The sequence below is a fragment of the Orcinus orca genome, chromosome 16 (assembly GCF_937001465.1).
Source record: "Orcinus orca chromosome 16, mOrcOrc1.1, whole genome shotgun sequence".
Classification (NCBI taxonomy): Eukaryota; Metazoa; Chordata; class Mammalia; order Artiodactyla; family Delphinidae; genus Orcinus; species Orcinus orca.
In genome coordinates, this window is record NC_064574.1 from 75,938,742 (window position 1) to 75,966,060 (window position 27,319).

Consider the following 27,319-nt stretch of genomic DNA (forward strand, 5'->3'; position numbering starts at 1 on the left):
TGCTCCTGCTGGCAGACCGGTTGTTCCCAAGGAAAACTAAGGAGAGGGACACGTTTCCCCTACTCAGCAAAAACTCAGATCTACTTACTAAATACAATCAAATTTTACAAGGCACTGAAGTGATAACCCCCAAGCAGAGAGCCCATGAGGTGATAAATATCTTATAATCACAAAGGTCACAGACCCAGGTGTTTATGAGCACAGAAGATGTTTATGGCTATCCACTTGGCTAGAAATCTTTCAACCTTACTCTCTCCTTTATTGCCAGCTACATTATTATTATTCTCCAATTATTTTTGGAAAATCCAAAGCAAAGAGGACTATAAAAGAGCTTTATGAGACTGTTGAGCCAAATCAGTATGCCAGAAACAAATCAATGCTTCGAAGAGTTCTGAATACAATTATAGGCAAACAATAGTCCAATGTGTCTGGTAATCTCCCTCCAAACCATTATTGCATAGATTAAAAGATTACAGATATTCCTCTCTGCTTCTCAATATTAATAGTGATATAAAGCACATTTAATAAACCCAAACTGCCACAGCCCTAAGTTGGATTATGGGTCTGGTTCTTCATAAACTGACATGTACATGCAGACTCAGTTTAATAATATACAATCTTGGGTCAATCAAAATCTACCCTCACCAGCTCTCTATTTATTATCGCTTTTGCCACAAGCTGCACCCAATCAGATAATGTCCTAAAACTCTCTTGGCTGGCAGCTGCACAAAAATCTGCACAGCATCAGCATAACAAGTGACAGGTCTCCCCATCAATTACAACTCTGAGGGAAAGACGGCTTCAGCGGGGACATAACCCCACAGTCACACACCACCTTCGTTTCTGACGGACCATCAGATCAGAAAGGAAGCTGTCATCAGTGGAGAAAAGGAACCCAGCTCCTCATTAGCCAGGGTTTTCTTTTCTTTTCTTTTCTTTTTTCAACATACATCAAGGAATAATCATGGGTCAACTCAACTTTGACAGTTCCTTATGTAAATGGCATTTAAATGCAGGCAAACAGCTCACAAACAAAGAGGCTGCATCTAGGTTGGTGCTCACAGACCCACTCAGACCTAGTGTCCGTGCTGTGGGTCTCTCTGGGTTTTATCTCCTGCCAAATGACCAGAAACATCACCATGAACACAAAGTTGCTATTACGGGTTTTCACTGAGGGTGGAGATAGGCTGTGTGTATCCTTTTGGGATCCAGAGGCAAGTTCTCCTGCAGCAATGGCATGGAACTGCCTCTGAGACCACCCACATCCCAAGGCAGGACTATCCCCCTCCAGCCAAGCCAGCCTGTGTTTTTAGTCTCATAACTCCACCTCCAATCAGGCTCTCCACCCTTTCGCAGCTCTTATTCTAAGTTCTTTCAGCTCCAACTCAAGGCCCACTTTCCCCAAAAAGTCCACCTCACTCACATCTGACTTCCTGGGGCACTCACACAGAACACTGCACACCAGAGTACTAGAGTCTATTTTGTCCTTGACAGACCTCCAATTGTTAAGTACACGTCTTATGTCTCCAAATGATCCCTTAGCCAGACATATCCTCTCTCACACAAAGTAGTCATAAAACCTGGTACACTAAATACTGCCTTCAACAAGAAATGAGTAAGATAGGGATGTTACCAAGGGTCAGGGGTGGGTGGAAGCTATAAGGATGAGCTGCTAGAGAGCTTGGCAATTAAAACCATAAACATTCCTTCCTCTAAGCTTCCCCAGCACCCTGCTCATATTTTAGTTATCAACTTACCATACAGTCGTTGGTTTTGTATTTTTATATTTGCTTCATACATCAGAACTAGTGACTCTCAATAGCACAGCTGCATGCTAGTTTGTCTCCCTAGTGACTGATCAGAGTGAGTGAGCCTCTGATGATGATGATGATGATGAAGATGATGGTGGTGGTGGTGGTGGTGATGATGAAAAAAGAAGAGGAATGGCAAATATTTATTGAGTATTTACTATTTAGAAACACTTCACAACAACCTATTTTAAGCACTTCACTTACTAGATAGGTTCTATTTCTATTACTCATCATTTTACTGATGAAGGAACTGAAGGTCCAGGGGAAGTTACCCAAGGAAGTTACCAGACAGTCACAAAGCTGTCTGGCTTCAAAGTCCATGCCAACCAAATACCTCTTGAATGAATGAGTGAATGACAGACTTTGAGCAGGAAGGTAACTACAGTATAAAGAAGCAGTGGATTTGGAGTCAGATGTCCCAACCTAGAATCTTGGCTCTATCACTTACGGGACAGGAGACCAGAGCTGATTCATAACCTCTCCGGCCCTTGTTTTCTTTATCTACCAAAAGGATGGGGAAAACAGCATGGAGAAGCCACTTATACGAAGCTAGCCTTCATTTCAGGCACTCAACCTATGTCACTCCACATAAGTTTCAGTTCCATCCCATCCCAAATTCCAATCTTAGCCAGAATAAATGAGTTTAACACATAAAGGAAAGTACTAATCCCAAACTGACTTAATCTGCTAATATACTTCTAACACGTCTGGGGAGGGCAGAATGTGACAGGATATGTTAATTGCCAGGAGTTGATGAAATGACTGAATTCCACTGAAATGAATGGAAATTAAATAAATTAATATATGGTAAAGTACCCAGCACCATGCATGAAACATGGATGACCAAAAAAATGTTTCCTTCCTCCCTTTTAGAGATACACCAGGAAAATAAAGCTCTCAGATGTCAGAAGTCTTTGGTTCTACATTACCTGTCTCCCAAGAAGAAAGTTTGTGCCCACAGTTAACAGCTTTACTCAGAAACTAATGCCTCTCTATACCCAAACCTAGGCAACATTTCTCTCCCCTGTAGTACTTGGATTTCAGAGGCAAAAGGCTTAGCCTGTCTTCCCACTAGAAAACTGCAGCAAGCAGACAGCATGACCTCTCTCGGCTGGACTCAGACTGACAGTCACCCAAGTCCAAACACAAATTACTGCCTCCAAAAGGAAGTCACTTACTGACAGGGGCCTCTTAGAGTAAATAGGGTGAAAAATAGGGATGGCTCTGTCCTCTCTCGCCATCTATATGTAGAACATATGCACAGCTGAAATGTATACTTCATTATCCCAAGTCTCATTTAAGCATTAAAAGAAAAAAAAAAGAGATCAGAAAGCAGTCTGTAGAAGAGGCAAAACAGCAGAGCATTTCCTCCAACACACTAAAGTCTACTTGTCCTGACCTTGTTTCTTTAAGAAGATCTATCACCCCAAAGATGACTTTTAGATTGGTGTTTCAAATACCTGACCCTTTCAAAACCTGACAACTCTGTCCCCTATTAAACTCCCTCTTAAGGATGTAAATATTATCAAGTCCACAGGAAAAAAACTCCCCAATTTCAATAAAAAGAGGTAAGTCAGACTGTGTGCAAGATGCTGGGTGAGGGAAATAGACCCATTCCCCTTCAGAAAACATCCATTTTCTAGCTGCAGAGGAAGGCAATCAGCTACACAGACGGGATATGGAAGTCTTTGACGCCTTATCACATTTTGGCATACTATTTGAAGATTCTACAACATGGCAGCTTAAAACCATGTCAGAAGACTAGTTGTAAATGTCTTACAGCAAAACCAGGGTGATTTGCAACTGAGGTATCACTATTTAAAAAAATAAATTTTAACTGAAAAATAATTGGCTTCTCTCTCCATCTCTAAAAAAGGGGCTAGCTCCATAAAAGAATACCTATTATTCTTGAAGAAAGGAACTGCTGCCTTTCATTAAGATGCCATGAATGCTTTTCCTGTTGGCCACAACACTGTCAAGGGCAGCACATTCTCGGCAAACCCAACAGCATAAAGAGGGCAGCCCCTCCTCTGCAAGGACTGGCCCCAGACATCTCCAGAGTGCATGCTCCACTCCCCCCACGCTGCTGGGCACACACTGAGCACACACAAAGTTCCTGCAGATTTTTCCAAGTGCCAATTGAGCCCCCAAGTGCACATTCACTGTGCAGTCTTGAAAGCAGGGCTGTAGGTGACAAAGGGAACACGGCTCCTATTCTTTGGAGTCCTATTCACTAGACTGGGCTAGAGAGGCTCCAGACTGTGCAGGGCTCTCTGCTTCAGAGGCCCTCACCCGGGTGGCCTGGCCAGGAGCTGGCCACTGGTCCAGCAGGAGGGATCCACACAATGGATCCACGTCACGCAGACACCCTGCCAGCCACACACTTTTCTCTCTTGCCTAGCTCAACCCTGTCCACAAAGCAAAGCTCCTTCCTATCTTTTGCTGACAATCTGTCTTCTTTCTCACTCTCACTTTCTCACTCCAAACTGCCTGAGCAGAAACCGAGGGGAAGCAGCGGGTGGGGGCAGAAGCATCACCATTTCCTATAAGGAACATAGAAAAACAAATGACGTGGTTCAGCTTTTCACAACATTTGTATAGTATTTACAAGGTAGACCAGTGGGGCTTAAAATTTATGGTGCCAAGAAAATGTTAAAGCAACAAAAAGTATGACTCCCTAAAACTGCAGAATCTTTAAACCAGAAATTTACAATGGGTTTTTCTTGGCAAGGAGAGCCTCAATGGAATAATGGTGAAATTGTACTTACTCTGAGGATGTAAATGGAAATACCACACTTGCTGGCACAGCCCAAAGTCTCAATTGCCTTGGACTCAATTGCCATTTTCATAAATGCAGTCCCTGTTGAATCACAAGCAGGACTGTGAACCTCCCCCAGGCTCAGCTGCTGACTTCTCCCTTTTTCTGTTGACCAAAATCCCCTGATATGCCCACAGAGCTGCGCCAGCTAACACCCAGAGTCTGAGACGTGTCTAACTCTGAAGATAAAGCAGGAACACTTGAAGATTACAAACCACATTCAAACTATTTTTAGACACTCCCCTTATCCCATATAACATGAGTCTACAACTAGGAAGTAGAATGTGTGAGAAATAATAATTAGGAAGCATCCAATATGTGCACCAGATACAATGCCAGGGACTTTACAAACATTATCTGACTTAACTCTTCATAATGATCATATGCAGTAGGCACAATCTCATTTATCTAGTAGAGAAACATAGGCTTAGAGAAGTTAAAGAACTTTCCCAAGGTGGAACATCTGTCAAATGGAGGAGGATAACAAATCCAGCAGCGTGGATCTGACATCTGACTCCAGAGCCACTGTCCCCTAGACCATACGCTCTCCCTCCAAGTTGGCTAGAATAGCTGGGCAATGCTTATTCACAGTTCAAAGACTTCCTACATGCTTGCCAAATGCCAGGCAATGTTCTAGCACCGGGGACACAGGTGGACTGGACCTCCCCAACAAGGTGACACGCAAGCAGACCTGAATGAAGTAAGGGTACAAACCACATGTACATCCGAGTACAGAATGTTCCAGGCTAAGAGAACAATAGTGCAAAGGCTCTGAGGCTGGTAAGGCTTGGCTTGGTTTAAGAACAGCACGAAAGCTCAAGGGTCGGAGAGGATTAATGAAAGTGACGTGGGAGATAGCAGGCTCCAGACCATGCAGTATCTTGGAGGCCACAGTAAGTATAATCTTTGAATTACATTCTCAGTAAAATGGGAGACTCGTTGGAGGATTCTGAACTGAGGAGTGATATGATCTAAAGTATATTTTAAAGGACCACTGTGGCTGCTGGGTGAAGAATACTCTGCGGGAGGCAGAGGTGAGAGCTGGGAGGCTACTGCAATATTGCAATGGGTGAAAGATGGTGGCAGCTCAGCCCAGGGTGCTGGAAATGGAGGTGATGAGAAGTGGCTGATGAGAAGTTCTGTTCAGTCTGGTTTTAGCCCTCAGTGGCTGACAAAATCCTTCTTACTCTATTCTCAAAAGAACCTGGATCCGGAACCCTAGGGTTAAAAAGAGCCTGGCAGACAGTCAAATAAATAGTCATCAGTAAACAAAATCCAGTGTAAAGCTGTAGCCCACAACAAAGGGTTCACGGAGGGGGTGCTTGAGCCAATGGAGACCCAGCACTTAGAAGAATATGTCATGTTCAGGTAAAGTATGACAGGTAAGTTTTACAGCACTACCTTCTGGGTGACACCTTCTGCCCTCCAGGTACTGCCTGGCATCTTTGGCAATCCTAGTGCCCAATTTATCAGGCAGTGCAATCAATATAGCATTAGGTCTGGCAGAAGCTGGGAGGTATCTGAACATCTGTGCTGAATGGAAAAAAACCCCCTACTCCCACCTTGCCAATTGCAAGAAGTGTTTTTAAACATAATATCACTTGTTCTTTGCTGGTGTCTTTTTATTTTTCCTCCCAGAAATACCCTAATTACCATGACGAAGAGTTGGGGAAAGATGGCTTTTATGTGGTTTTATCTCCCAAACACTGTATTGTCATGGGTTTATTTATTTGTGTTTTTACAGTAACGCAATGCTCCCCTGTAATTTGAGACTACTATGGAGAGGGCTGGCATGTGTTTTCCACAAGATTAAAGGCAATTTCTGTTTTCAAAGCTAGTATTGCTTCTTGGAAAACTCACTTCCTATGCTAAACTAAATCCACTAAGCCAAAATTCTACATTCACCTGGTCTGCATTACAGCATTGCAAACAGGACTAGGAGGGACAATTTCATTCATGCATTGATTCAAGCAGTATTTACTAAACCCCTACTGCATCAGGCACTGTGGGGGTGAGAAAAAACAGCACAAAATAAAACAACAGTCTTTGCCCTCCAGGGGCTCTGAATCCAGATGGGGAAACACAGAAATGACTACAAGGCAGACTGTGATAAGAGCTGTAACAGAAGTAAAACAACATGCATTGGAAGAACAGGGAATGAAGGATTGATCCCACCTGGTAGGGACGGGTGGTACTGGGAAAAGTTATGAGGTGAACAGGACCTTCATGTCCCACGGGCTTGGGAAACATCACCAATAGCAGCACAAGGAGGCCAAAGGCACAGGAGAAGGAAAGGCTGTGAGTAACTGAAAAATCACCTGAAAGACTTTCAGTCTGGAGGATAATTATTATTGGGGGTGGGGGTAGGGACGACTTAGAGATAATAAGGTACAAATAAGATCAGAAAGGGGGAGCCTGGAGCCTGTCTTTGGAGGCCCCTCCTTGACGGAAGACTTTGCAGCTGGATATTCAGGGGACACTGGGGAACCATTTCAGGCACCCAAGTAAGAAAAGATTGTCATGTCTCGATTACATGCCAGACACACACTAGCTATCCACATGTGCCTCTTAAACCTCACAGTGATGGGACAACATGGCCGTTATCAGCCCCAGATCACAGAGTGGAAAACAGAGTGTTAGGTCAAGTTTTACCTGTTCTAGGTTTCAATCAATTCTTCCCAACTCCATGAGTCCATGGTAAGTATTCTTCCCACGAGGCCCTTCGGATTTCACTTTTATGACAGTAATAGAGTGGTGTGGAGTAAAAGCACTGTGGCCAGAAAACCACTGCCAGAGTTGAGCTGTTCTCAAAGGAGAGATACAGAAGGCATGAGGAGAAGCATGAGAGATACTTCCAGGATGTGTGACTCTCACTAACCACCTAGAAACTACCATCTCTAGGGGTACATGCTTCAGCATCGATTGTATGTAAATATTAAAAGGTTGCTTTCAAAAACATATTGTAAACATGCTGTGAATCGTAGGACTGGCAGCATAATATTGTCACCTTATTTCACAGTATGCCTTCTATTCCTCAAAAAGCTTTTAAACACAATATCTGAGTTAATTCTAATGGCAAACCCATTTTACAAATGATCTAACAAAGGCCAGAAAGCAGTGACTTACCAAAGGCCAGATTGTCAGTTTCTTCTGAATCCCAGCTCACCACCATCTTTCCCTGCCCCACAAGGAATGATGTTATTAGTCATATTCTACTGGAGGAAAAATCAGGGGGAAACGCATGATCCTTTTTAAATCTATGCTCTTCAATTCCTCCACCGACTTCCTCTCTGTCTCTTAAAAACTTGTATCTCTATCTTCACCAATGCCACTCTCACCCCAAATCAGACTCTGAATGTCAGAGTTAGGGCTTCTTATGATCAGAGAAGAGACCAAGGTTCAGGGAGGAAAAGGCCTCTCCTCTATTAAACAGCTACTATATGTGCCAGGGGCCTTCCGTACATCATCGATAACAGCAACTGCAATATTTATTCAGTCTTAATTATGGGCCAGGCACTGCACTAAGCATTTTAAATATTATCATAGTTAATCTTCACAAGAATCTTGTGAGGCTAGTAATTTATTTCTGTAGATGAGGAACAAATCTGAAGGCTCAGAAACGTCTAGTATAATTTGTCCAAGATGACATAATTTGTAAGTCACAGAGCTGTGGCTTCAATCAAAGCCTACTGAGCTGAGCTCTAAGGCCACTCTACCTTATCCGCTCTTATACGGCACCATAAAGGCAGGTGCGTTGGGGGCACGTGGAGTGGGCAGTGTCTGGAGGCTAGAACGGACATGGAGAAGCAGCAGTGGGGAAGCAGAGTCAGGCAGGAGCCAGAAGATGACTAACCTCTTAAGTTGTGCTATAGGGAGTGTGGGCCTTATCTGGATGCTGATCATCAAGCACAGCATTTTAAGTAGGTCAATGACCTGGTCAAGTTTGTATATTTTAGGAAAATTCACTCTGGGTTCAATGTACAGAACTGATTTAATTGGGGCAGAGGCAAGCCTGAAGGCAGACAGACAGGTTAGGAGGTTCTGCATTACTCTTAAAAATAGCTGATGAGGGCCATGTGAACCAGGGTGCTTCCTAGGTGTTCAATAAATATTTGTTAATTGCGGTATTGATTGGTTACAAGCGGAACAATCTGTTGTACCTAGTGGGCCATGTCAGCTCTATCATATGGCCGTTCCAGTGTGTGATCACAGACTCTGGGTGCAATGCTCACTTATGCTGAAAAGGCCTCTCTTTACAGGCATCGCTGTGTTATTTCCTCTCTGGGGTTTTTATCCCCTAATTGTGTGCTTCTACCAATCAAGGAATTTCAGATGAAAGGTGAGACCAGGTTTCTGAGCATCTGTATTTATCTGCCTTCTTTCATTAGGGGCAGGAAGAGAAGAAGATGGGTGGTTGGCGTATAGATTTGAAGAGGAGTCATGTATTTCCATGATGTGCATCCTCCACTCCGAAATAACTAGCTGCATTCCTTGTAGGCAAGGATTCAGAGGACTTACGTTGATGGGAAGGTAAGAAAATGATGGCTATGATGGAGAAGGGGGCCTGATTGTCCACTGAAAGCCTTTAACATCTAAGAGGGAGTGAAGTCCAGGTTAGAGGGGCTCCAGAAGCCATCTGACTGTTCTTTGCAACCCCCTGGTTTTGTACCCCTCTCTCTCCTAACAGAAAGCATGCAGCTGCAGAAGCCAGTGAGCCAATAAGGATCATCAGACATTTTGCCCAGCTCCCTAGATCCTGAAACAAAAACCCCAGGATACCCTTTTGCCTTGCCCTACCTAGCCATATACTTAATTTCTTTATAAGTGTGAGCTGAAGTTCCTACTCTGGCTATGTGTATATACTGAGGGTAGCTGCTCAGACACCACAGGCTAAATTAGAGGAGGGCTCATCTGAGTGACAGAATGAAAGCTAAAGGCCTTTTCAGATAAAGTAAAATCTAAGGAAATACGTCGTTCACTGTATTACCTAGTTAAGTACCAGACTTAGTGCCTAAGCATACACCTTAACTATTTAGAACACTAACATGAAAAATATATCTGGCTTCTTAAATAAACCAGAATAGTGACATTATACTATCCATTTACTTCCAGACTGAATCACCCAACAAATATCACCTGAACACCTACCTAGTTGTTCTTTAAGTGTGCATAGAAATCGTTTGGGGGAGTCTGTTAAAAATGCAAATTACCATACCCAGAGAGTCTGATTTAGTAGGTATGGAGTCATGCCTAGTGTGATGATTAAAATATGTCCACAAATTCTTGAATACTCCTCCCTTCACAAGGTAGCTTAATTCCCTTGAATGCAGGCTGTATTTAGTGACTCCCTTCTGACTAACAGAATGTGGCAGAACTGACAGTTATGAATTGCATGATTAGGTCATTTGTCTCTGTCTTGAATCATTCACTCTGGGAAAACCAGCTGTCATGTCAAGAGGTCACTTTGGAGAAGTCCACGAGGTAAGAAACTGAGGCCTCCTGCCAAAAGCCATGTGAGTGTGCCATCTTAAAAGTGGGTTCTCCAGCTCCAATCATTTAGGTGATACCAGTCCCAACCAACATCTACTGCAATCTCATTAAAGTACCTAAGCAAGAACCACTCAGGAATACCTGACCCACAGAAACTATGAGATAGTAAATGTTTGCTCTTTTAAGTAGATAATTTTGAGGTAATTTTATACATAGTCATACATAACTAATATAACTAGAAATCAGCATTTTAAATCTTGATCTTGGTGATTTATAATAAAAAATAATTAAATACCCATAGTGACATAATCCAGATGTTTCCAACTTGGTGTCATCTTTGTTAAAAGGAGGAAAACAACAACTTTAAAAAAACACATTAGACACTGCTCATCTTATCTGAGCTCATTACACTTACAACATTTTGTTTCCATGATACCCCTGTGTAGCCACTATATCATTTAAGCTTCAGGGAGGCAACATGAGGTCCAGTAAACTAAACATCATACAAGCAAGCTGGTCACCACTTGCTATAAATATTTTAAGTTTCCACCTAAAATCTACACTCAGTGGTGTAATATTACACGACAAATATTTCCTGATCAGACGTTAAATGCAAAACAAAAACACAAAAAACTCCCGAAATAAAGTCAAAGACTTCTTTTCCTAGGACCAAATATGATGAAGGGTCTGACAAACAAGCACTTTTAACTGTAGTAAAAAGCTAATCCATGACAATTCTTTACTTGAAATCATAAGGAAGAAGGAGCCCACAGATTGAGTATGAAAGTACAAGGCAAGGGCTCTGGAATGAATCTGCTTGGGCTTAAATCCCATTTTCGGGCTTCCCTGGTGGCGCAGTGGTTGGAGTCCGCCTGCCGATGCAAGGGACACGGGTTCGTGCCCTGGTCTGGGAGGATCCCATGTGCCGTGGAGCGGCTGGGCCCGTGAGCCATGGCCGCTGAGCCTGAGCGTCCGGAGCCTGTGCTCTGCAAAGGGAGAGGCCACAGCAGTGAGAGGCCCGCGTACCGCAAAAAACAAAAAACAAAAAACAAAAAAAATCACATTTACTAGCTGTGTGACCTTGGGTGAACTAACTTCTATCTGTGCCTCAGTTTCCTCAACTTATAAAATGAAGATAATAGAACCTAGCTCATAACACTGTGTAAGGAGTAATGGTCCAATACTTGTAATACCCTTAGAACAATGCCTCATACATGGAAGCAACAAATATAAGCTATATTCCATTCCAACATCATCTTCTATTAAACCTTTAGATGAATATCCTAAGAAAAAGCAAATTTTCTGTATTTTATCCTCATACTCTTGTCTTTCTTCTGTGGTTTTGAAGCTAGTGAAAGACCTTGGTTAGAATCAGTCAGGAAAAAGAAAACTATCTTTGTCCCAGTTGCTGGAATACTATCATCCAATATTAAACTTAGTGCTCACTGGGGGCATCACATCTACATTTCCTAAGGGAAATAAAAGTTGGCTCTGATTCCTGTACCTGTCTCAGAAGGAAAGAGTTCATCACTACTGTAATTTTTAGGATGATTACCTACCTGATTCCCTAAGTTGCTTGGTTCCACCTTTACAAAGATTTGCAAAAATCACGCAGAAGAATTTGCATTGTTTCTTTTTCATATTCTTTTCCCCCACATATTTTCTTGTCTGCATGTAGTTGGGTATTTTCTTACAGTTGCACTCTATTCCTCTACCATCCTACTGCGATCATTTGCCTCACTCAAGATATGAAGCCTCTTTAACTCCTCACTGGAATTTTTTTCTTCTCAGCAAGAAATACAAAGAAAGTCCGCTTTTCTGTATTGTTTGTCCCCTCCTTCTGACTATCCATAACAGTCTCTCTAAAGTAAATATAGTTCTCACAAGGAAATTTCTGGGCTGGGGCAGAGATAAAGGATGATTTCAAAAATGCCAACACTGGACAAAGCACTTGCCACAAACATAAAGTTGGTGTGTTTTGAAAGTCTTGCCATGTAACCTCACAACATCCTTGTAGATTTATCTACCTATTACGAAGGGTGCTACTTAATTAAGTCCACAGAGCACTGGGCTGAGGCTGTAAACACTGCCACAGTGGGTCATATTCACAATCCATCCTCACGTCAGCATTCTGCATCTGACAATCAACTGCACCAAGGAAGAGTTTAAAGGAAGACATAACTGTCCTCCCTCATATAAAAGCTAAAATATCAACTGCTGTAAGCTCAAGAGACTAAAAGGAAAGCAACTCCCCCCTGGTTCAATGATTCTTAAACTTGACTGTGCATCAGAATCTTGGGAGGGCTTATTAAGACACAGATTGCTGGCTTCCTCCCACCCCCACTCCCGCCCCCAGGAAATCAAGATGGGGCCTTGAAAATCTGCATTTCAAACAAGTTCCCAGGTGAAGCTGATGGAACCCAAAGATGCTACAACTCAAGACATGACACATGTGAGGACAAAATCTGCAATTCTCAACAACAACCCAGGTCTGTCACCATCCATGTAACTGTGAGCCCACGATCCTATATTTCGGCTCTCAACAAGGAATAAAACTAATAGATCGGCAGAATGATGATTTAAATCTTCATTAAAGGCATTACAGGATTAATTATCATGGCAACTCTTCACTGACTTTTGCAAAGTAAGGACCAAAGTGACACTTCAGATCCACCCTAAACTCAGCATTTCAGAGCCACACCAGGAACCAAGTCAGGTAATTCTCTGACATGCTGCAGAAAACAAAAATGAGCTCTAAGGCAACATCAAAGGTATGGGAAGTTTCATATGATGAGGAATGAAAGCTCTAACTCCTCACAGAAGACACCTGCAACACTGCTGTGAAACTCCACCTGGAGTAAACTACAGGGGTGTGTGTGTGTGTGTGTGTGTGTGTGTGTGTGTGTGTGTGTGTGTGTGTGTGTGTGTGTGTGTGTGTGTGTGTGTGTGTGTGTGTGTGTGTGTGTGTGTGTGTGTGTGTGTGTGTGTGTGTGTGTGTGTGTGTGTGTGTCCCAGGGGTCTGTGTGTGTGTGTGTGTGTGTGTGTGTGTGTGTGTCCCAGGGGTCTGTGTGTGTGTGTGTGTGTGTGTGTGTCCCAGGGGTCTGTGTGTGTGTGTGTGTGTGTGTGTGTGTCCCAGGGGTCTGTGTGTGTGTGTGTCCCCATGTGTATGCATTATGATTGCCAGGTCCATCCATCAGCAAAACTCCCATCTCCTTCCCTCCTATTTCCCTGTTTAATATGGTGTCACTGGAAAATGAAATGTAAAGAGCTCTGAAAAATGTTAATAGCCCCAAAGAAACGAGTGTGTGACACTGTGTTCCTCCCTAGGAACACCTGTGAGTTGCTGAGTTTAACTAGCTTACAGGCGGTACTGACTGGCATGGGCAGACAGGGATTTATTTTTTGACTGCACGTCTTCAGGTTGTATCTTCCATAACTATCAACAACTATACGGACTTTCATGTGTGGGCAGAGGAAACAGATGAGGATCGGGACACACAGGTTTCCAGAAAAGCAATCCAAAAAGTCACTATATAAGGAAGCACATCCAGTGAGTGGTGATACACTGGTGGGCATCAGGGGCTCCTGGACGACCTCCTCAAAGTGGCAGTATTTATTCAAGAGTTATCTCCAGTTGGTGCCAGTGACGGTAGACTGCCGATAGAACACAGTGCACAGTACATCAGCAGTTTCAACTACAGTATTCCAAGCAAAGCAGTTCCTAAGGAGAGCCATAAAATGCAGTCATTTATAATTCCGCTGAGACACGGATCTGATTATTGCCCATCATTGTGGGAGGAGCTAGAAACTGCCCAGACCAGCACCCACAGCTGAACCTGGCTTTTTCATTCTCTTTTATTAGGCATTACAGTAATTGCCTTGGAGTGAGCAAATATTTTTGAGGAAATGACCACCAAGTGAGAAAGAAAATGTCAATGAAATTTAAAAGAACAATTAATTTACGACGTGTCTGTCATGAACAGTCAACAGAGATTCTCAGAAGAACTGTCAATCTGCAGAAAACCACTATAAACCAAAACTCCTTCCATTGGAAGATTTAAGAATTCACAAAGGATTTCTCCCTTAATAACTATACTATTCCCCTGGGCTCTCCAGCAGTGTACCCAGGCCAAGTCCTAAGTAGAACTGAACTCAAGATATAGACTGTAAACCAAAAAAAATAAATAAATAAAACACTGCAAAAGTGAGATACTGGTTCACTCATCCAAGAGCGACAAGTACTTTGACCAACAGTAACGAGTGATGTATATACATAGCATACCCACTATGAGCCAGCACTCCAAGGTTGAGCAAGAAAATGCAAGTTCCTCTCTAGTTGGACAGATAAGACAGCTGCACAAAATAAGCAATAACATAAGATAAAATTTCATTAAGTAATGAAATGAGTTCACAGCGCTACAGGAGAACAGATAAGGGAGCCATCGAGGGGGGACAGAAGTAGACAGAAAAGCCCTTCCATTATCAGCCAAAATAACTTATCAGGTCCCCATGCAGGGGACACTGTGATAAGACTTGTGTAAACTGGTTAAACAAGAAATGTACCCTGCCCTCAAGGAATACAAGCTCTCAGAGAAGTGGTTCCACCACAGACTAGAGCTTAGAGGGTAAGCACAGATAATAAAGCAGGAATTCTGACCCACAAAAGGAAAAATAAAGGTTTCTGTAGGGCCTTTTCTATCGAACAAACTTTGTAAAAAGAAATAAATCCACTACCCTTAAAGTACATATTCAGGCTAAGGATTAGCTAGGGCAGCTGTCCAAAGACAGGAAACATACAGATTCTGATAAACAGTTCACTTTGATCCCAACATGCTGGTCTGGTTAATGTAATAAACATGAAGGATGGTGAGCACATTCCAAAGAGCCAAGCGTACCATCTCACCTCCCGGCCTCCGCACCTCTCTTCTCTCGCAGATACCTGCCCAGCTCACTTCCTCACCCCATGTCAGATCATTACTCAAGAGCCATCTTCTCAGCGACTCTTGTCTTGGCCATTGAATCTAAAATTGCATCCACCACCACCCCCAAAACACACAGTAGCACTTCCTGTGTCTCTTTCCTCCTTCCTTTTTCTCCACGGCACTTACCAGCTTCTAATATTCTAGATTATTTATTTATTTTCTTTAACGACTGTCTCCACCGTTAGAATGTATGTTCCTTTGGGACAGATATTGTACGTTTTGTTCACCATTGGGTCCTAAGCATCTAGAATAGTGTCTGGCACATATACGAAGAATAAACCTGCTGACTGAATGAATAAATGAATGAATGCATGTTGGTACTGACACCTAAGGTTTTTTTTTACAGATTGTACATAGTATAGTAAACACCATATTGCATAGTAATGTCTTTAATTTTTTTATATTTTATAGTATGTAAATTAAGTCCATCAAGGGACTTTGCTTTATTTGCAGAAAGTTTTGCCCAGCAGTAGGCATCAACAGGCACATAAAACCTTTTGGTCCTAAGTTCCATTTCCCTTCTATTTACTTTTTTTTTTTTTTTTTCCGGTACGCGGGCCTCTCACTGTTGTGGCTCTCCCGTTGCAGAGCACAGGCTCCGGACACACAGGCTCAGCGGCCATGGCTCATGGGCCCAGCCGCTCCGCGGCATGTGGGATCTTCCCGGACCGGGGCACGAACCCCATGTCCCCTGCATCGGCAGGCAGACTCTCAAACCACTGCGCCACCAAGGAAGCCCCCTTCTATTTACTTTTAATCTTTCTTTCTCATAAAACCCAGCAGTGTTAATTACCACTATTGAAATTGACAAGTATATCCTTACCAATAACCCCATTAACTGACATATATTGTTTTATTATGTACTTACTTTATTCAGTCAAGAAATGTTGATTGATAACCTACCATGTCACATACCTTACACTTTGCAATGAGGAAACAATGATGAGCAAGAAGATTAGAATTCTTGTCCTGGTGGAGCAGACTCTAGTCTAGCGGATAACAATTAGTAAGTAAGAACCAAAAACTATGATTAAAGTTATTCTAGGGGAAGTGAGGGGAGCATGGAAGCACACAGCAGGGATACCTATCCTACTTTAGGAAACCCAAAGAAGTATCAATTGTAACTATTTATCTAAAAGGTAAGTAGGAATTGGCCAAGCAAAAAGGTGAGGGGGTTGGAAGTACTTCAGAGAGAGAGAGTAGAAACAAATAGGAAGGCTCAGAAACAACAGAGCCCTTTCCAGGAAAAGCGCAGGGAGGAGCCAGGAGAGCTACAAGACCTGTTTGTGGCTGAATAAGTGGGCAGAGACTCCACCATGTGGGACCTTCTGAATCACTGATACTTGCATCAGTTCATGTCGGGAGGCTCTATGTCCCAAGGCCTGCGCTAGCTGCTATCAGGGGAGCAGAGCTGAATCAAACTGACAGAATTCCTGACCTTTGGCACACTTACTGCAAGAGAGACTAAAAGACTGAACTGAGGCTGGGAAGTGAACATTTTTTAAAATACCAAATCACAATATGTGGGCAAAAGCAGCTTCACAATCTCACCCCAGCGGCGTGCCTGACCAAATCTGGTTAGGGATAACTGGCCAAATCTCAGGGTAGGAGAAGACAGCACAAGGAGGGGCTGCTTTGAAATTCTACACCAGGGATATATCTGGTGACCCCAGATATAATTACAGCTTACTCACTCCCACCAGCTCAACTGCTGCTCTGATTTCTATTCATTCAGCCTTAGTCTAGTTGCTGAATCTTAATTATCACATTTTCTCAAATGGCCTGCACTCTTGCTACTTAGAACTTTGTGTGGAAGCTTTCCCAAAGCTGATACAGGAACAGATAACCCTGACCTGGTGTGTATAGTTAGAAACAAATTTCCTGTTACATGTTTATCTGACACTGATTTTATTTGAATATTTGAGAGTACATGCTCAATAACCAGGATACTGAAATGTCCTTTCAAACATATAGTTATAGACACATAAGTTATTAAAAACAACCCTTCAATCTAATTTGTTAAAGGCTGGTTGTCTAATTTTTCATTATCTTTAGGTTTTCAATAATATTTAGATTTCTAATGAGAAAAAGACTGAGGTACAATAGCAAATATTTGGAGTTACAAACCAAAAAAGCACCTAGAAAATCCTGAGGGGGTTTTGAGAAATTCCATGTACGATTATGCAGTGTATAGGTACTACAAATGATATATCTTCTGCTTGTCTCTAACAGCGGGTGCCAAAACTGGCTCAGGGGCACCAGGAGACCTGGCTGAAAATGCAGACTCCCAGGTCCTACCAGGAGATGTTCTCATTCAGTGGTCTGGGTTGAGGTACCAGAATTAGTACTTTTGACAAGTGCCACGGGAAATTGCATAGCTGGCAGTCTAAACTCTAAGCCCACCATGGTGTGGGATCAGTGGTCCTCAAAGCAAGTTCACATTCCATGGAAGGTATACACTGGGGCACTGGGAAAAAAATCAGAGCTTCTATTTATAATTATTTCTCATACCATTCTTACATAATTTCTAACATATATATTTTATAACCTAAAACATCTGTAAAGTGTGTAAATATATTAGTATGATATGACCAAATTCTTCAAATACGATCAAATTCTTCTTATGAGGAGTTTATAATTTTTAAAACATTGGAGACCACAGGAGTACTTTTGCCCAAAACTGCAACTGAATACTCCAGTGTCCCAGGGAAAATGGAAGGAATATGGAATTGAAAGAAAACACCTTGGTGAGGGGGCAACACAATGTCTTAAAACACACCAAAGAGAAAGCTGAAAAGACCCCAACTGATGCCCCAACCTTGGGGAAAGCAAGTTGGGGTATCCATGTGTCTCGTGTGTAAAATGAACACAGGGTGAACCACCTGTTCTCATAAGGTCCCCCCAGCACTAACTCACCACAGTTTTATGAAACACTAGTGAAGAGACACCCCGAGTGCAACAAAGATAGATGGCAGACACTATACCTCACAAATTCGAAATAGGGCGACAAAATCTACAAACTGTCTATGATGCAGGCATTGAGCCCATCACTAGAATCGTAAAGCATTCTCACTGAAAGAGCTTGATGGCCCCCACATTTTATAGAGAGGGAAAATGGCTCAAAGTGGAGACCGGTTCTGGCCAAGTAGCCCCAGGCAGCTGGTGGCAAAGCCGAGTCTCCTGATCCTGGGAGCATAGCCCTTCCGCTTTACCAGTCTCCTTCCTTTCTAAAATAAAGAGACTTTTTAAGATGCCAGAGGCCCAGCTTTCTGAAGATAAAAAATAAGTTCCATTCATTGTTCTAAATATGATTTATATTTGCAAACTTTAGAAAGAGGAAAAAAAATGTTCTGGGATTTGTTTTGCCTCCCTGTTTCTTTTTTCTTAATTTGAGGAGCTGGTGAAGACATAACCTTATACTGTTAGAAAAGAAAATTTAAGAGCATCTTAAATAAGGAAGCCCAGTAGCGATCACACTGTGATTATCAGTGAGGCTGCCAAGAGCCCATTTGAGAGCTGAGGTCTTCTGGAACACCACAGATCTCCAGCTGCCTCCAAGTCAGGCACTTCCTTTATCTCCCTGAGACTCTGGAGACAGGCAAGGTCAGTTTTCCTTCCTGCTTTGCTGCATATCTAATACTCTCTTCAGTGTGAATTTAAAAGGACAAAAAAAAGAAGGCTAGAGCTTCACATCTCTGCTGAGGAAACATCTGCCTTCCTACCAGCCCAGGACTGCTGAGCGCACACTGGGGGAGCACAGCAGTCCAGGTTTGGATTCAGGATTTGTATACCTAATCTCTGCAAGAGAGCAGCACCTCAAGATCTGTGAAGTCTGACCCCATCCCTTGGGGAGACAGGGGAAGGATGATTCTCAGGCACATGGCAGTTTGAGAACCACTGAGCTCTAGACAAGACGGCAGGGACACCTGGGCTCTGGGTAATACTCTTCCCCACCTCCCACTCACGACCATCCCTAGGTCCCAGTACATCTCCCCTCCAAGGTTACTCTCTAGGGGTGGAGGTAAGAAAGCAGTATCCCAAAACTTGAAACTTAGCCACTTAGCCACTCCCTCATTCAAAGTGGAAAGAGGGAGTAAACGAACTCATATCTGTTCGCTAAGCACTTTCCACATGTGATTCCACTGCATCCTCTCAATAAAAACCCTCCACATTCAGACGTACCGTAGTTAATTAAAAGCTTCTAGGGAAATCTAGACTCAAGTTAGGCTGAAGGAAGTTTTACTGCAAACATAAAGAGTCTGCTATCAGGGCAAATGAGAGCATAAATGAGATCATACAGACATGATCACACCATCAAAATAATCAAGGAAAATAATCAAGGATATTTAATATTAATGACTGATATTCCGAATTATACATGAAGGCCAATCCCCCCAACAAAAAAAGTACTGCTAGGCAATACCTCATTGCCCTTGCTCAAGTTACCAGTCTATAACTAAAAATAATAGAACTGCATTTCTTTCCAACTACCCCACAAATCTGTCTGCACCATCCCCACAACTGTTCAATTTAGTGAGGTTTGGCCATAAATGTTTTTCTTCTTCCAGATCACGCCACAAAAATGTCTGATTCTGGGACAGACTGCAGGACTGTGCAGTCTCTTCCCTATTTTCAACTTCTGGTCCACTCCATCTATCTTCAGTTAGGTTACATCTTTTCACTGCATTGTCTATCGATTGTGGACGAAGAGAAGACTTGAACAGGGATAGATAACCTAAGGCGTCACACCATGGAATGTGGAAAACATATCCATCACGGCTGTTCTCAGCCCACCCACAGCAGCCCTGAATGTTAAAGTCTGAAGGGCCTTCTCCAAGTAGTGTTCGAACATTTACAGCTCCATAAACTTAGTGTGTCATCAAGGTAACTTTGTGCATGAACCCAAGCTCCACACAGTAATTAGGTGGAGAGGAGAACAGGCAGGCACCCTTCAAGAGCTAATCGCGTCCTGTTGATAATGAGCCATGTAAAAGCACAGAACAGAATGACAATAGCCCCTCTGCCTCCAATAACCAGTAATGATACGTACAAAACAATTTCCCATCTCATCAAGGGTGGAGATGGAGTGCATCAATTCACCAAAATTTTTGGTTCCAAATTAATTTCCCATCTTCCCTTCTCAAGCCAAGTACAAGAGAATCTAACCATAGAAAGAACCTTTCGTGTCCCACTGCCAAGTCTCAATTTCTGTTGTCACTACTCTCATTCGTTTTATTGTACCCTGGACCATTAAAATAGCCCCCTAATTGTTCTAATTCTGCAAATGATTTGTTTTGTGCAAAGGTGCGAGAATAACTTTCTGATGGACGTCTCTTATCAAGACCAAAACCGGAAGGCCTTCTCACTGTTTACAGATCTTAAAATCTGGAATCAAGGCCCTCCATGATCCAGCCCAAACTCCCTTTCCAAACTTTTTTCCTCTGTATAAATTCTAAGATCACACAACTGGAAGCCAATGGACCAAATTCATCTGCCAATACGTTTTATTTGCCATGATTAATAACAGCAACCATAATAATAACAGCAGCAGCAAACTTAGAACTTCCCTATGCCCAGGCACTTTCTAAGCACTTTATGTACATTAATCCCTTAATCATCACAACTCTATGAGATTGTGACTATATCCATTTTAAAGATGACAGAAAAAGGAGGAGCCACCATTTCAACTCAAGCAGACTGGCTCCAGAGTCTGTTATTCTCAACTGCTATATTGTACTACCTTCTCTAAATGGATAGGTGGATGGCAGGGAGGGTCAATAGATGAATGGAAGGGTGGGTACACGAGTGGCACTATTTTATGAACTATTTTAAGGTTTTTGTTTGTGAATGCATAGTCTCCTCGCTAATAATGAAAGAAAATGAGCTCTCTCTTGAACTCTCCTGGTTTTTCTACCTGTAACAAGAAACAAAACCTTGAAACATGGACCTCCCCTTGGGCTGCACAGATGCACCTGCCCAAAGCACAGAAAGAGTCCTACGTAATTGAGTGGCTTTACCTGTAATGTTACTATCAAAATAGTGGCATAAAAAATACAGGCACCGAACAGACAAATGCAAAGTGCCTAATAAAGAGGAGAGGCTTCGAGGGAGAAAGAATAAATGAAGTATATGAACCATGCATATTTATAGCACCTGCAAATTAACTTCCCAGAAACAGCAATAAGCAGATAAAGTACCAGGCCTCAGTGGAATCGGGCACAAAATGAACGCAGCTGCAAGAACACAGAAACATACACGCTTTTACTTGCAAACATCTGCCCCCAGTATGCCCAGCAACTCTGCCACAACATGCTCACAGGAGCCCAGCAAAAAGACAAAAACTATTGCCATGTTCTTGCCTAACATCAATACCTTCCTACCACACTGACCCCAAGTTACCTTCAGTTTGCTTTTCATAAAAGAAAAATGGCAAACAACAGATGCCAAGAGAAAGTGCTAAGCCCGGCACGAGCTTGAGATGTATGGTCTAAGGCAAAAAGCCTTGCAAAGGGAACTAACTGAGCATGCCTCATGTTACTTGCCCTGATCAACTGGTACCTGGGGCAGCAACAAGTTCCCGGGGCCTCATCCTCCATGTTAACAGGAGGTGAGTGGGAGTTCCAAGCACAGTGCAAAGACATGATGTCTCCCAATTCCTCGGCAGAACACTTTAATCCAACCCTACCTAATTAGCATAATTTCCCTCCCCACTCACTCCAGGAGTCCTGTGCTCCAATCACACCCCACTGAGGAGCATTCCCCAGCTAGAGCTTTCACTTTGCTACCTCTAGGCCTCTGTTCATGCTTGGAATACCTTTTCCATCTCTACCTATCCCTCATCCCAATGACAGCCGACTTGCCCTTCTTTCTATATCAGGGGCTCTCAGCCTTGGTTGCACAGGAAAATCACGTAGGGAGCCTTAAAAAATACTGATGCCTGTGATCAAATTCCAAAAATACTGATTTGATTGCTGTGTGGTATGGCGTCAATATTAAGATTTTTAAAAAAATTCTCCCTGGTTATTCTAAAACACAGGCAAGGTTGAAAGTCACTTCCCTGGACCACTTCCCCAAAGAAGCCTTTTGCCTAACTGGGATGAACTGTTTCCACCCCGACATTCCCAGAGTGCTTTGTTTTGACTTCCCTCTGTAGAAGCCCCTATCACAGGACAGGCTCAGACCGCCACAGTTGTGAGTCAGGACTGAGGACAGCATTAGAACACAGCCCCTTGGATGAAGGCTGGAAACTGTTTTACTTACACATGCCGTCCCCCTTGGCATGACACTTTAGCCTCTGCAGCTACTCAATAAATCTTTGCTCAATTTCATTGAATTGCCATGGGTTTTTTCTTTTGGCTGCATCAGGTCTTAGTTGCAGCACCTGAGATCTTTGTTGCAGCATGCGGGATCTTTCATTGCAGCGCACGGGCTTCTCTCTAGTTGTGGCGTGTAGGCTTTCTCTCTCTAGTTGTGACGCACGGGTTCCAGAGTACGTGGGTTCTGTAGTTGTGGCGTGCAGGCTCCAGGGCGCATGGTCTCTCTAATTGAGGCGCACGGGCTCGGTAGTTTTAGCGCAAGGGCTTGGTTGCCCCACGGCATGTGGGATCTTAGTACCCCGACCAGGGATCAAACCCGCGTCCCCTGCATTGGAAGGTAGATTCTTTACCACTGAACCACCGGGGAAGTCCCCTGAACTGCTGTTTTTATATATTACACCAAAAACATAAATAGTGCTAGAATGTTCAATGAGTTTCCAGTGGAAACAGAAACTACCATAGGCCCTAGATGGTGACAAGTTTAGTGCTGGAGACAGGCCACCTCTTCCCCAGCAGGCCTCCCTCCTCTCTCTCTGCGACCCCTGAGGGTGGGTAAAGTTGCAAAGAAGTCCAGCCTTCCCTACATCCAGAAGAAAAGGAATCCACCAAAGCAGGCATTTTCACCCAAGACATTGATACCAAGGGGCAGGGGACTGAAAAATAGGCCCATGTTCCACAGAGCAAATTTCAACATAACAAATCCTTTGGAATAGCCTGCTCCTGGGAGAGAGAGCCCTAAGGCAGTGATTCTCAAGATTTATTGTAAATAAGAATCCCTTGGGTGGCTGTTCAAAATCCAAATTCCTAGACCTCAAACCCTCTCACCCCTAACCGACTGAACCAGAATATTCCTGGCTAGGGCGTGTTGATGAAGCCTAGGAGGTACAGCAAGCTCCCCAGGCGATTCCAGTGCTGGTGACCGGTAGCCCACACTTGCACCAACAAACAGTGGCCCAAAGCAGTTCAGATCCTCCAGGTACTTGGCCTTGTAGAATCACAGAGAATCTGAGAGGAAAGGTTTGGGGAAGCAGGGATAATCTGTAGTGCCTCTATCAACTGAAATTACTTGGTGGTGGGAGGTATTATAGGGACAGAAATGCCCTTATAGCAGTGTCTACTGCAAAGTTTAAAGATGGTAACAAAAAGTGCTTGTCTCATAGCAGATAATCAGTAAATGACTGACAATAATAATTATCCCTTTCACAGCTTCCTTCTATGATCATATTATATCTGATGTTTCCTAGAAATCAAGGAGACGGAGATATCATTCGTCTTAAATCACCTTCCCCTCCAACTTCATATTAAGGAACAGCCCCGAGCCTAACTCACCGTTCTTCACCACCCAGGAACACCTGCCAGCTGCCACCACCTACACCTTCCCCACCCTCCCATCCCACCAGGGCTCAGCCAAACTAAAGACCCTGCAGGTACATGCAAGGTCCCCGGTAGTGAACAGACCAGGCACAGCCAGTGCACTAACCTACCTGTGGGAAACGAACCGGAGGTAAGCCTTTCATCCTTACAGAAACTCAGCCTCACACAAGGTATTTATACCTCTGCAACTGCACTGCTTGCTGAAGTCCTGGAGAATTTCCCAGGCCAGCCTATGTCAGTTAACTTCTAAAGAGAGAGCCTGTAGTCACATCTAAGTATCTGGGAATTAAACCATGAAAAGACCCAAACATATCTTTACCTTGGCAGTTGTTCTACAACCTCCCTTCTTGACTCTAGTCAATGAAGCAAACCAGCTCCTTCAAATTTAATACCATTCTCGTCACCTTCCCATTAAGAGAAAGCAATTCCCACATTTTAGCCATAAATTAGAAGCCTTCCATTTTGCAGATGTATGAAACGACGTGACTGTATTCCACAAAGAGAGGCCAAATCTCAAACACCAAACTAAATACAGAGAGATGATTTGTGATACTTAAATATAATTACTGTGCTAGATTCAGGTTTTTAATCTCATGTTTTTCCATTTCATTATGAAATTACAGCCCCAAACCTCTGGACACAATAGCAGCATTGTCGCTGTAGTCATTACCCACGTTACTCAGAGGGAACACACAGCGCTACTGGAGGTCACTCAAGCACAGTAAATACAGGGCTGCACAAAGGCATCTTGCTCCAGCTGATCCCATTCAGTCCAGGGAGCAGAAAGAGATTTAGGCGTCTGAGCAGATGACAAAATGTCAGCAATTTAGGGCCATTATTTTTGAAAAGCATGCTTAGGGCTGAGCTATATACATTGGAAGATGGCATCAGAAACTATGAGGTCATCCTCCCATCATAATCAGCCCCAAGCACATCTCTGCTCAACAGCATGGAAAAACGGGTGGGTTCAGATAAGTGGAGCCCAGAAGTCAACCGGAGATTTAGAATATAGGAATTAAGGCTAGGGAGGGAATAACTGCATTTCAGTTATCTGAGGACGGAACTCACTCAGTGAGGTCTCAGGGGACAAGCAATCCTACATGAGACTCAGTAACACAGCATAAAGAATTTAGGTTAGAAAGAAGAACTTCCTGAACAAGCAAAAGAAAGGTAATTTAGGGATGTTAAAGCATCTCCATTAAAAGCCTTTACAGAATAAAGCAGTTTTAGAATATTCTTAGTGGGACAAGTTGATACTATGCTCTAATAAACACCTAAATAGTACTGGCAATGTGCTAGGCACCACCCTAAGTGCTTTACGAACTATTTCATTTAACCTTCAAAATAAGCCTAAGAGGCAGGAATTACAATTTTCCAGGTGAGAAAAGTGAGGAGCAGAGGTTATGGCTTGCCCGAGGCCAAAAAAACCAAGTGGCTCTTAACCAGAATACTATTATTGTATGATTCCTGCTATATGCTTCACTATGATTCAATTCAAAATAATTCTCATTCACAGTCAATCTCTTTCTCATTCTCTCACACATGCATGCATGCACGTGGGTGCCCGCATGCGCGCGTGCGCGCGCGCACACACACACACACACACACACACACTTTCCGTTATCCCCAAGAGGCATTATTTGGACTGTGATAAAATCCAGATTACATAAAAACAATGAATGATTCTCTGATGTTTCAACGCTTTGAGATATATTCAGTTATTCCAAGTTCAAAATTAAAAGAAGAATTGATTATTTTAAACAAATACCCACTGTCTATCTTATCACCTTTGTAAGGGTCAGAGAGTTCAGATATTAAACATAACAATGTTTTTAACTTCAAACGGAACTAGGGAATACATGTCTCTCCTTATCTCACTTCGAGAGATGCTGGCATTCTCCCAAGACAACAGCCTATCCAGAGCCAGAAATAATTTATGTAAAAGTTTACCTATAGTTCATCTAAGGTCCTATATTCTCCAACAGCCACAATAAGGTCAGCTAACGCTGATCCTACATAGCTTTTTTTTTTTTTTTTTTTGGCGGTACGCAGGCCTCTCACTGTTGTGGCCTCTCCCATTGCGAGCGCAGGCTCTGGACGTGCAGGCTCAGCGGCCATGGCTCACGGGCCCAGCCGCTCCACAGCATGTGGGATCTCCCCGGACTGGGGCATGAACCCGTGTCCCCTGCGTCGGCAGGCGGACCCCCAACCACTGCGCCACCAGGGAGGCCCCTACATAGCTTCTTGATGAATACTCTGGTTCTGGTTATGAAAAAGAAAGGTGTAGTGGTCCTTGGTCCCAATATAAATACAAGTTTCAATGTTCCTAAGAGAATGTTAATAGACACTACATGGACTTCCTTAAATCAACAGCATGGAATAATAGCATTCTAGGACTTAACTACTTGAAAAATTCATCTGAAGGAATTAACATTAAGTAAAGATCATCTAATGCACTGGTTCTCAAACTAGGTTAACCTTTGGAATCAGTTTTACAAAATACTGCTGCCTGGGGTCCACCATCAAAGGTTCTGATTTAATTGGTCTGGGATGCAGCCAGGGCACAGATACTTTTTAAAGTGCCTCAAGTATTCCTAATGTGCATCAAAGTTTGAAAACCACAGCTTTAATGGAAATTACCCACCTAGTCTATTTTTCAGGCAAAAAAGTGCATCACAGGAAACTTAAAACGCTTAGCTGCACTCTGTGAAAGTGGCCTTAATGGCCACACCCTTGATGTTTGTGGAGTAGACACCAAAAAGTCACTCACAAGAAGAGTTCTGCATCTTCTTGGAAACCTTTGTTGCTGCATTATACATTCATTTCTTTAATGTCCTTTGTCTAAAGACTTGCATAAACTTGTTTTATAACTTGGTTTTAGGAAAGAGTTTGCACCTCCTTTGAAACCTGACATGTTTCCTGTTCTTGAAAAATAAAAATCAAGTGCCCTATCTTGTTTCCTTTATAACCCTGAGTGCTAGAAGTATTAGAGCTGAGCTGAACAGCTAACTGGAGTATCTACTTGCTACCTGTATTTGATTCTCCTTCTGTCTATGCAAGTTTTGACTAACTATTCCTTTTTTTTCCTTTTTTTTTTTTTTTAAGGAGCAAGGTATAGAATATCTTTTTTGAAACTTGTTTCAAAGGCCAATGTGGAAACAGACAAAAGCAGAAGTTATGAATAATGGTCAAGTCCATGAAGGCTGACATTTAGGGAATCTCTTGGATGTCTTCCCTCTTTGTTCCTCGGACTGTGCACACTACTTGCATGCTTCTGTTCTTGAAGAGGTGCACAAAAAAACACAAGTATCCTACAGGCTACGTTATATTCAAACAATACCAGAGGAACCCTACTGTAAGGAATTTAGATATAGAGTAACTGCTTCTTAGTTTGCTTCCCTCTATTTGGGATTTAATGAAGTTTCTTTGGACTGAAATCTACTCAGACCTCACAAACTCCAAGTCTCGTCTGCAATGTGGTGGTGCTGCTCTCCCCTAAAGCCTGTATCTCTGTTTCCCTCCACTTGC

General features: G+C 42.9%; 1 protein-coding gene across 7 annotated transcripts in view; it reads right to left on the reverse strand.

The window, feature by feature from the left end:
* Positions 1-27,319, reverse strand: part of AUTS2 (activator of transcription and developmental regulator AUTS2) — a 1,123,834-nt gene that overhangs the window by 918,580 nt on the left and 177,935 nt on the right. The gene's annotated exons all lie outside the window — the stretch shown is intronic.